Below are 13,803 nucleotides of genomic sequence, written 5' to 3'. Positions count from 1 at the left end.
CCTGCATCCCCTCAACCAACTGTTGCCTTACCAAATTGAGATCCCCTTCATCCATGAGAACTCCAGAAACATTGATATCTTCTTGGGCTAATACTTGCTTTTCCAGAGCTTCCAAAAGTTTCAACCTTTGTTGTAACATTTCATTCTCCACTTGCAACTCTGTATTTCTGCCAGACATGTGATCCAGCTCAGAATTGACTCTGCCTTCCAAGTACTTAGTCCATTCTTGAAACATTCCCAAGGAGAGCTTAACCTTTGCTATCTCTTGTTGATGTAGTTGCAGCTGAACCTGCATCTCTTGTTGATGCTTCTCCTTCTGCTCTACCAATTCCTGCTTCAAAGATTCCACCAACTCCGACTGTTGGTGCAGCATTGCTTTAGATAGACCAGATTCAGCTATATTTTGTAACTATTCCTCCATATTCTGCTGCTGATACCTTACAAATCCCTGTAATTCCTGCAACATCTTCTGAGCTGTTGGTACATCAGTTATAAGCAAATCAGATTTAGCAGAAGTGCTAGGACCAGTTGGAGAGAAATCTAATGATTTGGCCACCTCATGCAAAGTACTATCTAGCTTCCTCTTTTTGGGCATGTTAAAAGTTTTTCCTATAACCCTACTAGGAGTTTGTGTCTCAACATCCAAACTCTTGAGCAAATTCCCCATAAGCAGTTTATGCTCATGACTAGCCAATGCCATCTTGGCCTCATTCTCAGTGTATCCTGCTTCAATAAAATCCTGTATGGCCTCAGCTTTTCATCCATGCTTTTACTAATCTCTGCTTTGTCAGACATTCTCCCCTGTTCCGGCCCAGGACTAACCTGTTTGATAGGAGTAATGATAGAAACTGTGACCTCCCCTACATCAACTTTCTGGGCAAAATCAAACAAAGCAGACAGAAATGCTGCTAACCTGCTACTCAACTGGGTCTTTCTTCTATCCGAGGTAAAGATTTCTGCATGAATCCTATCATACACCCAATGTGCCCAACTGACCTTCCCCCCATTTTCAGCAAAATACAGTGGTGCCCAGTTTTCCTTAGACATGTAGTCATATTTAGCTAGAAAACAAACTCTTTCCAAAAACCATTTCAGTTGTTCTCTCCTCCAATACTCGACATTCTTCAACATAAAGTACTGCCTACCTCCTTCTCTTGGTCCAAATTCTTTTTCAGATCTTCATCTGAACATTTTGGTATTGCAGTAACAGAGGTAAAGGGAAGCTGAAATACCTGAGCTACCACACCAGGACTAAGATGTACCTTCTCAGAAATGGCACCTTTGGATTTCGTAACAGCTCCATTTGAGTTTTTGCATAAATATTCCCTTTCCACTGGCCCCAGGGTAGAGTAGCAAAATCATATAAACCTGCTGCCTTCAACCACTTCTCATTTCGTTCTGCCTGACAATCAATTTCCACCCTGAAATCAGTGAAAGGCTCCATTAAACTTTGCAGCATCTTGCTTGATGACATTGGTGCTGATTCTTCCTCAGGAAGCACTTCGACCTCGTCTTCTGGGTCAGATACATCAACTCTGAGCATTACTCCTTTTCCGCGAGGGCGCAGCTTACCAACCTCTCCTTGCTCATCTTCTGGCGATGGTCTCATGACAGAAACAGGTTTAGGCTTAGGCATAGCGAAAGCAGAAGTAGGAGAAAGCTCAGCAAGTTGTGGATTATGCATGCACACGCTATTTACGTGAATCGCACAAGCGCTAAGCCTCTAAAAGTGTGTGAGGAAATGATGTCGTCCATAACTCGTATGATGGAGTTAAGTGGAAGGGACGTTGCACCCTTTTTGACGCAAATTTTGAAATTTAAACATTGTTTAAGTAATCGGATCAGGTGAACTCCGACCCAGTAAACTCCGAGCCAACAAACTCTGATGTAGTACCTGACCTGAATGCAAAGCCTATGCACTCTAATGATAGATCAACAGTGACCTGGTCCATTGTACCTGAAGAGAACTCAACCATTTCACAAAATGCAACCTCTGGTATAGCAGGTTTGAGCCAATCCAAATGGGGTGGCTTGCCCTGAATTTTTTTTAACCTCAATCCATTAACAGGTTTCTCCACCCTTGTGCCAAAAACATCTGCTACAATAAAAGTTCCTTGACCTAGGTCTGTCATAATCTGATATGGCCCCATGTACCTTAAATTGAGCCAGGATGGGGACCTAACGTGGAGTTGTAAAGCATTACCCAGTCACCTACCTGAAAAACCTTAAACTTGACATGCATGCTGACCCAGGCTTTCCTTCTTCTCTGAATGACTTATGTTATATAGGAGCTGATCAACCTATCTTCTTCCAGCTGCATTAAATACTTGCTTCTATGCTGAACTGAGAGCTTTGGAGTCATCTTCTCAGCAGTAATCCTTAGACTAGGTACCACAAACTCCATTGGTACTACAGTTTCCAAGCCATACACCAATCAGAATGGGGTCATACCTGTTGTCACCTTGAAAGCTGTTCTGAATGACCACAGAGTAGAATCCAGCTTTGCATCCCAATCCCTCTTATTCTCCTGTACAATCTTTTTCAGAATCTTTATAAGAGTCTTATTAGTACTCTCAGCCTGTCCATTAGCTTGGGGATGGTAAGCAGTAGATTTCTTGTGCATTATCATGTGGGTTTTGTTAACTCAGAAATCACTTCATTCAAAAAATGTGTACCTCTATCACTGACTAACTCTACTGGACATCCAAACCTGGTCATGATGTTGTGATACAAGAACTTTGCCACACTCTGAGCTTTGTTATCTTTCAATGCCACAGCTTCCACCCACTTGGTACAGTAGTCAGTAGCTACTAAAATGTACTTGCATCCCTTACTTGTTGTAGACTTGACTGGTCCTACAAAATCCATACCCCATTTTTGAAATGGCTCTAATGGCAGTATAGGATGATCTATCATTCTGTCTCTAGAATCAGGTTGACCAAACTGCTGACACACCACACAGCTTTTTGCATAGGAATGAGCATCCTTCAACACAGTTGGCCACCACAAACCAGCTTGGAGTATTTTTTTTCCTGTAATGTCCCCTAAGAAATGTCCTCCTGCTGCTCCATAATGGGCTTCTTGCAACACAGCTGATTGTTCAAAATCTAGTACACACCTTCTAATGACTTGGTCAATCCCTTTTCTGTATAATGCTCCAGCAATCACTAAAAAGGGTCCGCTTGTTAGGGCAAATTTCCTCCTTTGGTCTATTGTAAACCCTGTTGGCATAACACCATCAGTCAGGAATACCAGCATTTGGTCATACCATGAATAAGAAATGGAACTCTGTACTTCAAATAAATCTGCATCTGGCAAACTGATCTGGAATCCCTATCGGTTGTTCCCCTGTCTCAATCCGACTTAGGTAATCAGCTATTGCATGTTCCTTGCCAGGTGTATGAACAATAAGGAAGTCAAATTCCTGCAACAATAGCATCCACCTTGCCGATCTACCTATAAGTAAAGGCTTTTTAATAAGATAAAGCAATGCTTGATGATCCACATGGAATATGACCCTATTGCACAAGAGGTAATGTCTTAATTTGTTTAAAGCATAAACCATCCCTAATGCCTCCCTCTCAGTCACTGCATAATTCTTCTCAGCAGATGTAAGCACCCTACTAGCATAGTACATAGGTCTAAACCACCCTTGGGTCTTCTCCTGCATTAAAACAGCTCCAATGGCAATATCCGAGGCATCAACAAACACATGAAATGGCAATACCCAATCTGGAGGTTGTAATATGGGAGCAACCGAGAGCATTTTCTTGAGAATCTAAAATGCTTTTTCCTGTGGCTTAGACCAAACAAACTCTACATGCTTCTTGGTTAAATGGGTAAGAGGCATACATACATTAGCCAGATATCTGATGTACCTGCTGTGCCACTTAACTTGTCCCACAAACCTGCTCAATTCCTTGATATTGCCAAGTGCTTGCGCTGATTGTATTACCTCAATCTTCTTCACATCTATTGACATCCCTTCCTGAGAGACCACATGACCCAATAGCACACCACTCTTGATAGCCATCACACTTTTGTAGGGATTAAGGGACAATCTGAACATCCTACACCTTTCAAAACATAATTTCAGATGCTCAAGGTGTAAATCCCTTTGACCAAAAACTGAAAAGTCATCTACAAACACTATCATGAAATCCTGCAAATAAGGTTCAAATGTCTTATAAGCTGTAAAATTAAAGGACGGTGGTCCATTCTTAAGGCCAAAGTTCATGACAGTAGATGCAAAGGCTCCCCAATCTGTAATAAAGGTTGTTTTATGTTGGTCCTCCTCTACAACCGTAATATGATTATACCCTGAGAAACCATCAAGGAAACTATACATCTCTTTCCCTGATACTACATCTAAGACAGCATCACAAAAGGGCATTGGGAAAGGATTTGTAATAGTGGTTGCATTTAGCTTCCTGTAATCAACACAAACCCTAATCTTCCCATTCTTCTTTGGTACCACAATGATTTGGAGATAACCAAGTAACTTCATGAATAGGCTTGATGAACCCAACTACCAGTAATTTATCAATTTCTTGCTTAACCTGCTATGCAAAGTTGGGATTCATCCTATATCTCTGCTGGACAATCGGAATGGCATCTTCTCTCAGATTAATGTGATGCTGATGCAGTAATGGATCAATACCTTTTACATCTACATAATCCCATGCAAAAACATCTTTATATTCCAACAATAACTGCCATAACTCTTGTAGGAATTCCCCATCCACATAAATGCTAACCTTGACCATCCTTGGTTCTTCCTCAGTCCCTAAATTCAATTCTTTCAGTTCATCCCGCTGAACCCTTTTAGATCCTCCAAATCTTTTGTTGTAAATCTTTTCCACCATATCTCTGGCATCCCTCTCCTCCTGCTGAACTTCCTCTTTGCCACTAGTTGATAGACTTTGATCCATCAGCTTTAGTACGTCAGAACCCTGAATTTCCTGTCCCATGACAGGTTCATCAAAAAGCTCCTCTGTTTCCTGATCTTTCTGCAAAATTCCCTCAATATCAACTTCAAATACGGGTATGACAGTCGGATTAGCCTGTAAAAAGGCTTCCTCCTCCTCATCCTCTACTTCCTCAGCAAGACTGATTGATTGAGCAAACAAGGGTCTTTCTTTTCCAGGAATGTGCTTTCTTCCCAACATAGGTATGCTGATTATCTGTTTCCCTTTGGTAAGCACCATCTGATTCTCACCCCAAGCCTGTTTCACCTTGGCTAACCTAAACCAAGGTCTTCCCAACAACATCTCATAGGAAGCATCACCTTCCTTCATTCAAAGAACAACAAAATTGACTTGAAATTGCATCCCTGCAATCTGAATAGAAGAGTTCCTTAAAATGCCTATTGGCTGAACCCTCCTTTGATCAGCCATTTTAACTTGGAAAGGTGCTAGTTCCAATCTCCCTAAGCCCATTGTGAGATAAACTGACTCAGGTAAGATATTGACACCATATCCTCCATCCAACAATACCTCCTCAAATATCCTGTCCTGTAAAGTCACCTTGATAACTGGAACCATGAAATCCACATCAGAAGGATGAATGCTATTCACCCCAAGCTCCTCTTTCTGCTGCATGGAACTTTCATAGTGCTTTCCCAGTAACTTATGTAGCAATCTCTCTTTAAATGCTGGTACTATAGAAAGCATTTGGTCTAAAGACAAGTGTAAAGGAGAGTTAATCTGTAAGGTCTCTGACCCCGATCAAAAGAGCACCATTGTACCATAAAATGAACATAATGGAATAAGTTACTATTTTTAGCAGTTTTCCAAATTCTGTCAGTGCCATGATGTTTAGAATGTTTTAAAGCTTCGAAATATAAATTAAAATAATTTTTGTAAAAAAATTCCAAAAATAGAAAGTTTTTGGTCTCCCGACCCGTCTAGTTTTGATCGTCTCGAAAAACTGCACCCGTACCTCGAATTTGAAAAATTGCAATTTCGAACCCCGAGGGCTTCTAAATATGGTAGGTACTCGGTCCAGTACGTCTTAGTTAGAGCTCCGAATAGCAATTTACGGCATCAAAATCCGACTCGTATGACCCGTTTTAGCCTAGAACCAAATTTCCAAAAATTGAGCGGGGAGGCACCGGAGCCCAGGACTGTGTGAGAAGAGGTTCTAGGCCACTCCAGACCAGCTTTAGCAGCTAGGGGGTGCCCTCTTGCCTTGTGGGAGTCCTGGGAAATTTTTCCAAGCCAGTCACTAAGTCTCAGAGCCAGTTAACCAAGCCAACCTGACACTTGGTGGGTAGGGGAATTGGACTTGCCAATGCAGAGACTGAGTGCTCCTGCAGTTGCATTTAGCAAGGCTGGTCAATTTTCAGCCTGTAGGAGCCTATTTAAAGGCCTGCACACACACACACACACACACACACACACACACACACACACACACACACACACATATATGCTCACACACACACAGTGCACACACACACACCTACACACACTCTGGGAAGGTGCTGCCGGAACATACACCTTTTGAAGGAGAAGCAAGGAGGGAGGTGCTGTCGAATTCTCGCCTCAAGAAGCTTGATTAGATCAGAGAATCGAGAGGATTATCAGCCCTTAATCACGGTAACCACGGTTTAATTAATGCTTCCTGCAAATCCTTTTCATTGCCACCTAAATTTCTCGTCTATTATGCTTATTCCTAGTCGTAATTCTCTATAATTACTCCCTAAATTCTCTTTAACCATATTCTATTAAGTAATCATCATTCTAAATCTGAATTATCAGCCATTCATCATCCTCGATTGATGATTAGTGCATGATTAACAGAATTTTCTCTCTCTAGGTAGCATAGTGATTAATCGATAAGCCGGTAACTGTGTAGATTGATGAAAATCACTTTTTTATTAACAATGTAGCTAAATTAGATCCATTCTCTTATGCATTAAGATGTAATTAAGGAATAATTAATCCGTCGTTAAGTCTCTAAGAGTTGACTTTTCTTACACATATGCATAAGATAAATCTGCATCATCTAGTTGCTAGGAAAGAGATTATCATACTAAATTCATCTCTCTGATAATTCCATCAGTGAAATCCTACTATTCTTAATCACGTAAGTCGAGTAATTATCTTTAGAGCAGGTTCCCATAGGAATATGCATCATCCATAATGATTGCTATATGGAAAAATCTAAACCTCTCATGTAGCAGGCATTGTTTGATGTTGCTAATCTATCATTTGGCTTGTTATGACGCTTGCAGACATTAGCTCTTTTCTCCAAGTTAATTATTTAAAATAGTGAGTTTAAAATGGCTCCGGTTAAGAGAACTCGCTTTGGTGGAGCCCACGACCACGAGGCAGGAACGAGCAAGGTGAACGGAAAGGGAAAAGCTCCCATGGAGGAACAAATACCGACCATCTCACGGGCCATCGACGAAGAAATGGAAGAGGTAGGTCATAATTTCATTCAAGTTGTTTAATTTAACATTGCACACGTCTAGTTAGGAATGAAAATATCCCCAAACATGTTGGAGAAATCCGATGGAAACCTTGGCATTGAATTCATTGTACATTAAGTTCTAAAGTAGGAAGGAAATGATTGATGGGTATGCTGGTTGCAATAGGAAAGAATGTCTGCTAGGGAAAATTTAGCTCGACATGTTCATTTTATTTCCAATGTTGAATCAGCCCTGACCCCCCTACTGATCACAGGGGGCACAGTTCCTCGTTAAAGGGCTCTTGAATCCACGACTTGCTTTTTATGCGGTGGATACCCACGACTTGCTTTCTATGCGGTGGGAACCCACGTCTTGCTTTCTATGCGGTGGGAGTGTCCATGACGTGCTTTCTATGCGGTGGACATACCTAGTTGTATGGGCAGCTAGGCGACAACGGGAGGAGTGAACTCTCGCTGGAGGGGGGATGTTGTATCTCCAGAACATTGGAATTTTAACGAATAAGTTTGAGTAGAATTTTTACTAGAATACTGTCTTGGTGTTGTTTGCAATACTGGTTGAAGGGCTGTCTTAACGAACAATGTGCTTCGGAATTAAAACAAGGAATGTTTATGTTGAACAACCTTTGTGGTAGTAATTAGGTCACACAAGGAAGTGTGAATGTGGGGGTGGAAAGTGGGGGCTTGGCTGAGGTTGCCAATGCCTACAAGATGGGTGGTCCCGATTGGTCGGGAACTCTCTGTCCCCATAGTGCTTACTCGATATTAGTAATGCTCATTGCCCCTAGAGCGGGGAATTCTCGAGAGTACGTGCCTCTGAAACATGGGGAAAAAGGCACTGGAGGCTTCTCTCCTCTTGGAAGGTGGGTCTTAGGATCGCTAGATAGCTCAAGTACGTTTCCCCTGCGAGGTGGAGCTAGATCTCCCTGCTAGTAGGCTCGAACTCGACTCACTTTGTGATGAGAGATCGTCCGCCGAACCCCGAACCATTTTGTTTGCTTCCGCAATAGATCTAGTGGCCACCAGGTTCACCATCAGATCCGCCGTTGATACGGTGGGGTGGGGACCTCACACCTGGTATCCGAGCCTAGGGTAGGCTGGGAAATAAAGTCGTACTATTTGAATATTTAAATAAGGAACTGAAAGTATATAGGTAGTTGATCCGAATTCCTTGCATTGGTGTTGCAGGAAGACCCCGTGCTCGAATATCGGAAGTTCCAAGTGTTTGAGCTTATTTATGACCAAGCTTGAAGATCCCCAGTTTACCAGTTCACGCGAGATGTCATGGAGATACTGTTGAAGGCTTATACGCCACACTCCACTCGCATTGATAAAGGATGGGAACTTGATTGGACATTTCCAGCAGGGGTTTACTACATCATTGCTCGGAAGCTAGGATGCCTGGCTACCGATTTGAAGAAGATACGTTGGGGAGAAGAGTTGAGGGTCATAGAGATATTCTACTTGGTGCCTACACGATTGGACCAGACTGTTTCAGACAACTCCAATCAAACAATCAACGACTGACTCTTGGAGAAGGTCACCAACGTGATCCCAGCTAACCGAGTCAAAACCTTTGGATCACTGAAAGCGAAACTCCGGCTTGATATCTTAGTTTATTATCCACTCAAGAATGAGTATAGAAACTATTACACGAATGAAGTAGTGCATCATGTGAATACCATCTCCTAGGCGTATTTTATACGCAATCCATAAAGCCATGTAATAAGCTGATCATCAATTATTCTAAACCTTGGGGGGTTTCAATTGTAATAATTTTTTATGAATAAAGTGCTTTTTGTCTCTTGATAAAGTGGAATTTTGAAATTTTATTAAAGTCTCGTGTCTATTTTGAAATCCAAGTAATGGTGTAATGGAATTTGCCTATTCAATTTGAGAGTAGCGGAATTTAATGAGAGTACTTTCAAGAAATGATTTTGTGAGCATAGCGGGTTGACATAATTGAAGATAGCAACATAATCATAGCAATTAGTTAACTTGGCATAGTACACAATGAGAGTGTTTGTGAGTGTGTGTGTTCTCTCTCATCCCCCCCCCCCCCCCCCCCCCCCCCCTTGTAGGCTCGCCCCCCTCCTTGTAGGGATCTTTTTGACTTTGGATGAGCAAGCCCCTTAGTTATCAAGCATGACTAAGCACTTGAAGTAGGGGGTGTTCCCACAAGCATCTCAGGCAAGCTTCTCAAGGCACCTCAAGCACCTTAATCATGCACCAAGTCAAGCACCTCAAGCATGGAGCTAGTCAAGCACCTCAAGCATCTTAATTAAGCACCTCAAGCATGACAAGCACCTCAAGCACGACAAGCACCTCAAGCACGACAAGCACCTCGAGCTTGGGCCGGGTTCCCACCTCAAGCTCAGTCCTAGCTTACCTAAGGTCAAAGGACTTTTACACACATTATTGGAGGTCTTCAATGAAGCTAACCCTAAGGTCTTATGCTCCATTGGTTAGCCTTGCTCTTGATAGACCATCTCCCATTTGGGCCCCTTTACTATTGGCCCCGTGTTGAGATAGATCTATAAGCACATATCTATATCTTAACACTTGTTCCCGTTTATTCTCCCACATTAAGTGATCAATTTAATATGAGAAAATCATTTGGGTTGGTTAGATATTAGATTTTATGACATTACCTCTCTCTTGAAATCATAGTCGTCCTCGACTATGAGGTAGAAGAGATAAAGCCTTAGTCATTAGTCAATCGTACTTAGCGGGTAGAGGATCCCTTTTTTTACCCTACAACATCTTTCCAAGATGGATGACTAATCCATTTGGCGCTTGGGAGACATAGCTGCCGCAAGCATGTCTGCTCTGTAGTCCATTTCATTCTCCCAAAGTAGAGTGACAAATTCTACTTGGTGTTTGAGAGACGTCGTCATCACAAACATGATTCTAAGCATGCATACTAGTTAAATTTGTGCACAATTAAAAAGAGGATTAGTCTTATAAGACAAAAACATGAGTCATTTAAAAGAGAGTTGTACATTTGCTTACTCTAATGTAGCATTGTAAGTATTGACAAGGTTCATACTATCCTTAAGTTGTACTCCTTGCATCCATTTAGCATCTTCAAAAGGATAATTTTTGAACTTAATAAGATACCGTCGGATTATCTTACCATGTCGTAGTACCTTGTCTTCATGCCGAAGGACAGTTTTGGGTTGTAGCACCTCTTCTTGGTCTTCAACTTCGGAAGGGTCTTCAATAATTGGTTCAGTTGGTGGCTCTCCTTTGTAGGGCTTAAGTAGGCTTACATGAAAGGCATTGTGTATAAGCCAATGGTTGGGCAACTTGAGTTAATAAGCCGTCTCATTGATGGGCTTCAAGATTTGGAAAGGACCATAGTATCTTTTTGCTAGTTTAGCATAGTACTTTTGATGGCCCGTAGGATTTTTGCCCGTCGTTTGCCTTAATCGAGCCTTAGGAAACTTGAGTAAGACCCAATCATTTTCTTTGAACATTAAGGCTCTTCTGTGCTTATCAGCAGCAGCTTTTTGCCTTTGTTGAGAGATGGCTATAGCCTCCCAAATCTTTTGAAAAGATTCTTGTAGGTCACAGCTATACTCATCGGCGGCGAAGATCTTCCCATGTACTTTGAGTAGCAAGGGACTTTTAGGTCTTCCCTCTATGATCTCGAAAGGTGCTTTCCCCGTAGAAGTATGTACAATATTATTGTAGGCATACTCTACTAGAGGTAAATACTTTTCCCATTGTGAGCGTTGATCTACTTCGGTAACATAAGTCTTGAGTAGATCGAGTATCGTAAGATTGACTATCTCACTTTGGCCATCCATTTGTGGGTGATAGGCCGAAGAGAAATTCAATCTTGTTCCTAGATTTTCAAAGAGACCTTTCCAGAAATTACTGGTCATTCTAGGATCTCTATCTGACACGATGGATGTGGGTAATCCATGGTGCTTGAAAATCTGAGATATGAAGAGAGTTGCCATTTGATGTGCCTTAATAGTGTTTTTGACAGGAATAAAATGTGCTTGCTTGCTAAACCTGTCGACTATTGTCCATATTCCTGTATTCCCATGGAGGACTTGGGTAATCCAAAGATGAAATCCATGGATATACTCTCCCATGGTGAATTTGGAATAGGCAATGGCTGGAGTAATCCAGGTTGCTTCCCTCTATCATACTTGGTCTTTTGGCATACTACACATTTTGAAACATACTCTTGTATCTCCACTTTCATGGTAGGCCAATAGAAATACGTCTCTACTCCTCGGAGAGTAGGTTGAATACCTCTATGCCCTGCATATGGAGGAGCATGGGATTCATACATAACTTTCTCACGAAGGGAATGGGTAACACATAGCCTATTGCCGTGGAGAAGGTAACCATCCTGCAAGGTGAATAGTTCCTCTTTCTTCCCCAAAGCAAGAGCTGACATTATGTCTCTAAAGTCAGGGTCAGTAGAATACTCATCTATCATAGAGGATAGATCATTGTGAGTAGCTATAGACACTGCATTAACTTTTGGTCATCCTGAACGTGCATCGGCAACTTGATCGTGCTTACCAGCTATGTGAGCAATATGGAAATTAAATTGCGAAAGAAAATTTGCCCACCTCATTTGTTTGTCAGAGAGTTTGGTTTGCGTCATGAAATACTTGAGACTTTGGTGGTCGGTTCGTAGGATAAATGGAGTCCCCAATAGGTAGTGCTTCCATGTATCTAGGGCATGTAGAACAACTAAAAGCTCTTTCTCATAAAGTCCCAAGACTCGTTCATCACTATTGAGCCTTCGGCTCTCATATGCTATGGCATGCCCTTCTTGAAGCAAAACCGCTCCAAGGCAATCACCACAAGCATCACATTGGACCTCAAATGGCTTTGAGAGACCCGAAAGCACGAGGACTAGTTGGGAAGTAAGCTTCTCTTTGAGTTTTTCAAAAGCATTTTGCTCCTTAGCAGTCCATACAAACTTAACGTTCTTCTTTGTTAAGTCGTGTAGTGGTCCTGCTACTTGAGAGAACTTTGCTATGAAGCGTCTATAGTATGCACACATACCAATAAAGCTTCTTAGCTCATGTAGATTTCTTGGGTTAGACCATGATTTTATTACCTCTAACTTTGATGGATCCATACGAATACCATCGTGAGAGATAATATGACCTAGATATTGAATCTCTTGAAGGAAGAATTCACTTTTCTTTTGGTTGAGAAAAAGTTTGTTCTCCCTCAAGGCTTGAAAAATCACTTGGAGATGTTGCTTATGTTCCTCCAAAGACTTGGAGTAGATGATGATATCATCAAAGAACACTCCAGTGAATTTACGATATGGTCTAAAAATTTTCTCCATGAGACGATTGAAAGTAGCTGGTGCATTAGTCAAGCCAAAAGGCATGACTAGATATTCATAAAGACCAAATGTTGTGCAAACGCGGTCTTTAGGATATCTTCATCCACTATCCTTATTTGATGATAGCCACTCTTAAGGTCAATCCTACTGAAGTAGGTAGATCCTTGTAGCTTATCAAACAGATCTTCTACCAGAGGCACGGGAAATCTGTTTTTGATAGTGATATGGTTTAGTGCTCGATAGTCCACACACATACGGTATGTACCATCTTTCTTTTGCACTAAAAGGACTGGAGAACAAAAGGGAGAGGAACTAGGCCTCACCATCCCTTTGTCTACCAATTCCTGTACTTGCCTCATAATCTCCTCTTGTTGAGCTTGTGAGACTCGATAAGGAGGTTTGTTAGGCGGTGAGCTTCCTGGAAGGAGCTCAATACAATGGTCATCATCCCCTCGTTTTGGAGGTAGGTCCATAGGGATATCATCGATGAACACATCTTGGAATCCTTTTAGAAAAGTAGACAAGTCTAACTCTTCTTGATTCCTATCATTTTCATTTGATGAAACATTATTAGCTTTTAGAGACTCTTTGAAGAGAGGAAACAAAGGAAGAAAAGGGCTAGGAAGAGGTCACCCTCTTCTCCTTCTTCTTCACCTTCCTCCTCTTCCGATGAAAGTTATGGCTATTCTCCTAGAGAATACAAGAGGGGAGGACATCGCAAATCATTTCCTGCATGGCGAAGGTCACAAAAGCTAAAGAAGTTCAAGGAGGGAGGAAAGAGTATCTCTTTTCTCACCTATGATGGCACCTTTGGTGCTACCGACAAAGTGTTGGCCTTCATCAAGCAATTTGATGCGGCCTTTGGGGACGAGGGCTTCACAGAGTCCTCCAAGCTACGCCATGTAGCTATGCACTTCCAAAAATCAGCTCGTCAATGGTGGGCTAGCCTTCGTGGCAATGGAGAAGCCCCAAAGACATGGAAAACTCTACGAGTTTCCATCATGAAGCAATTTCTTCCAAGCGATACTAAAGATAAAGTTCTT

This window comes from Adiantum capillus-veneris, chromosome 24, assembly GCF_014529385.1.
Source record: "Adiantum capillus-veneris isolate H3 chromosome 24, ASM1452938v2, whole genome shotgun sequence".
In the NCBI taxonomy this organism is placed as follows: Eukaryota; Viridiplantae; Streptophyta; class Polypodiopsida; order Polypodiales; family Pteridaceae; genus Adiantum; species Adiantum capillus-veneris.
The sequence above is the reverse complement of the archived record's forward strand: the minus strand, read 5'-3'. Positions refer to the sequence as shown.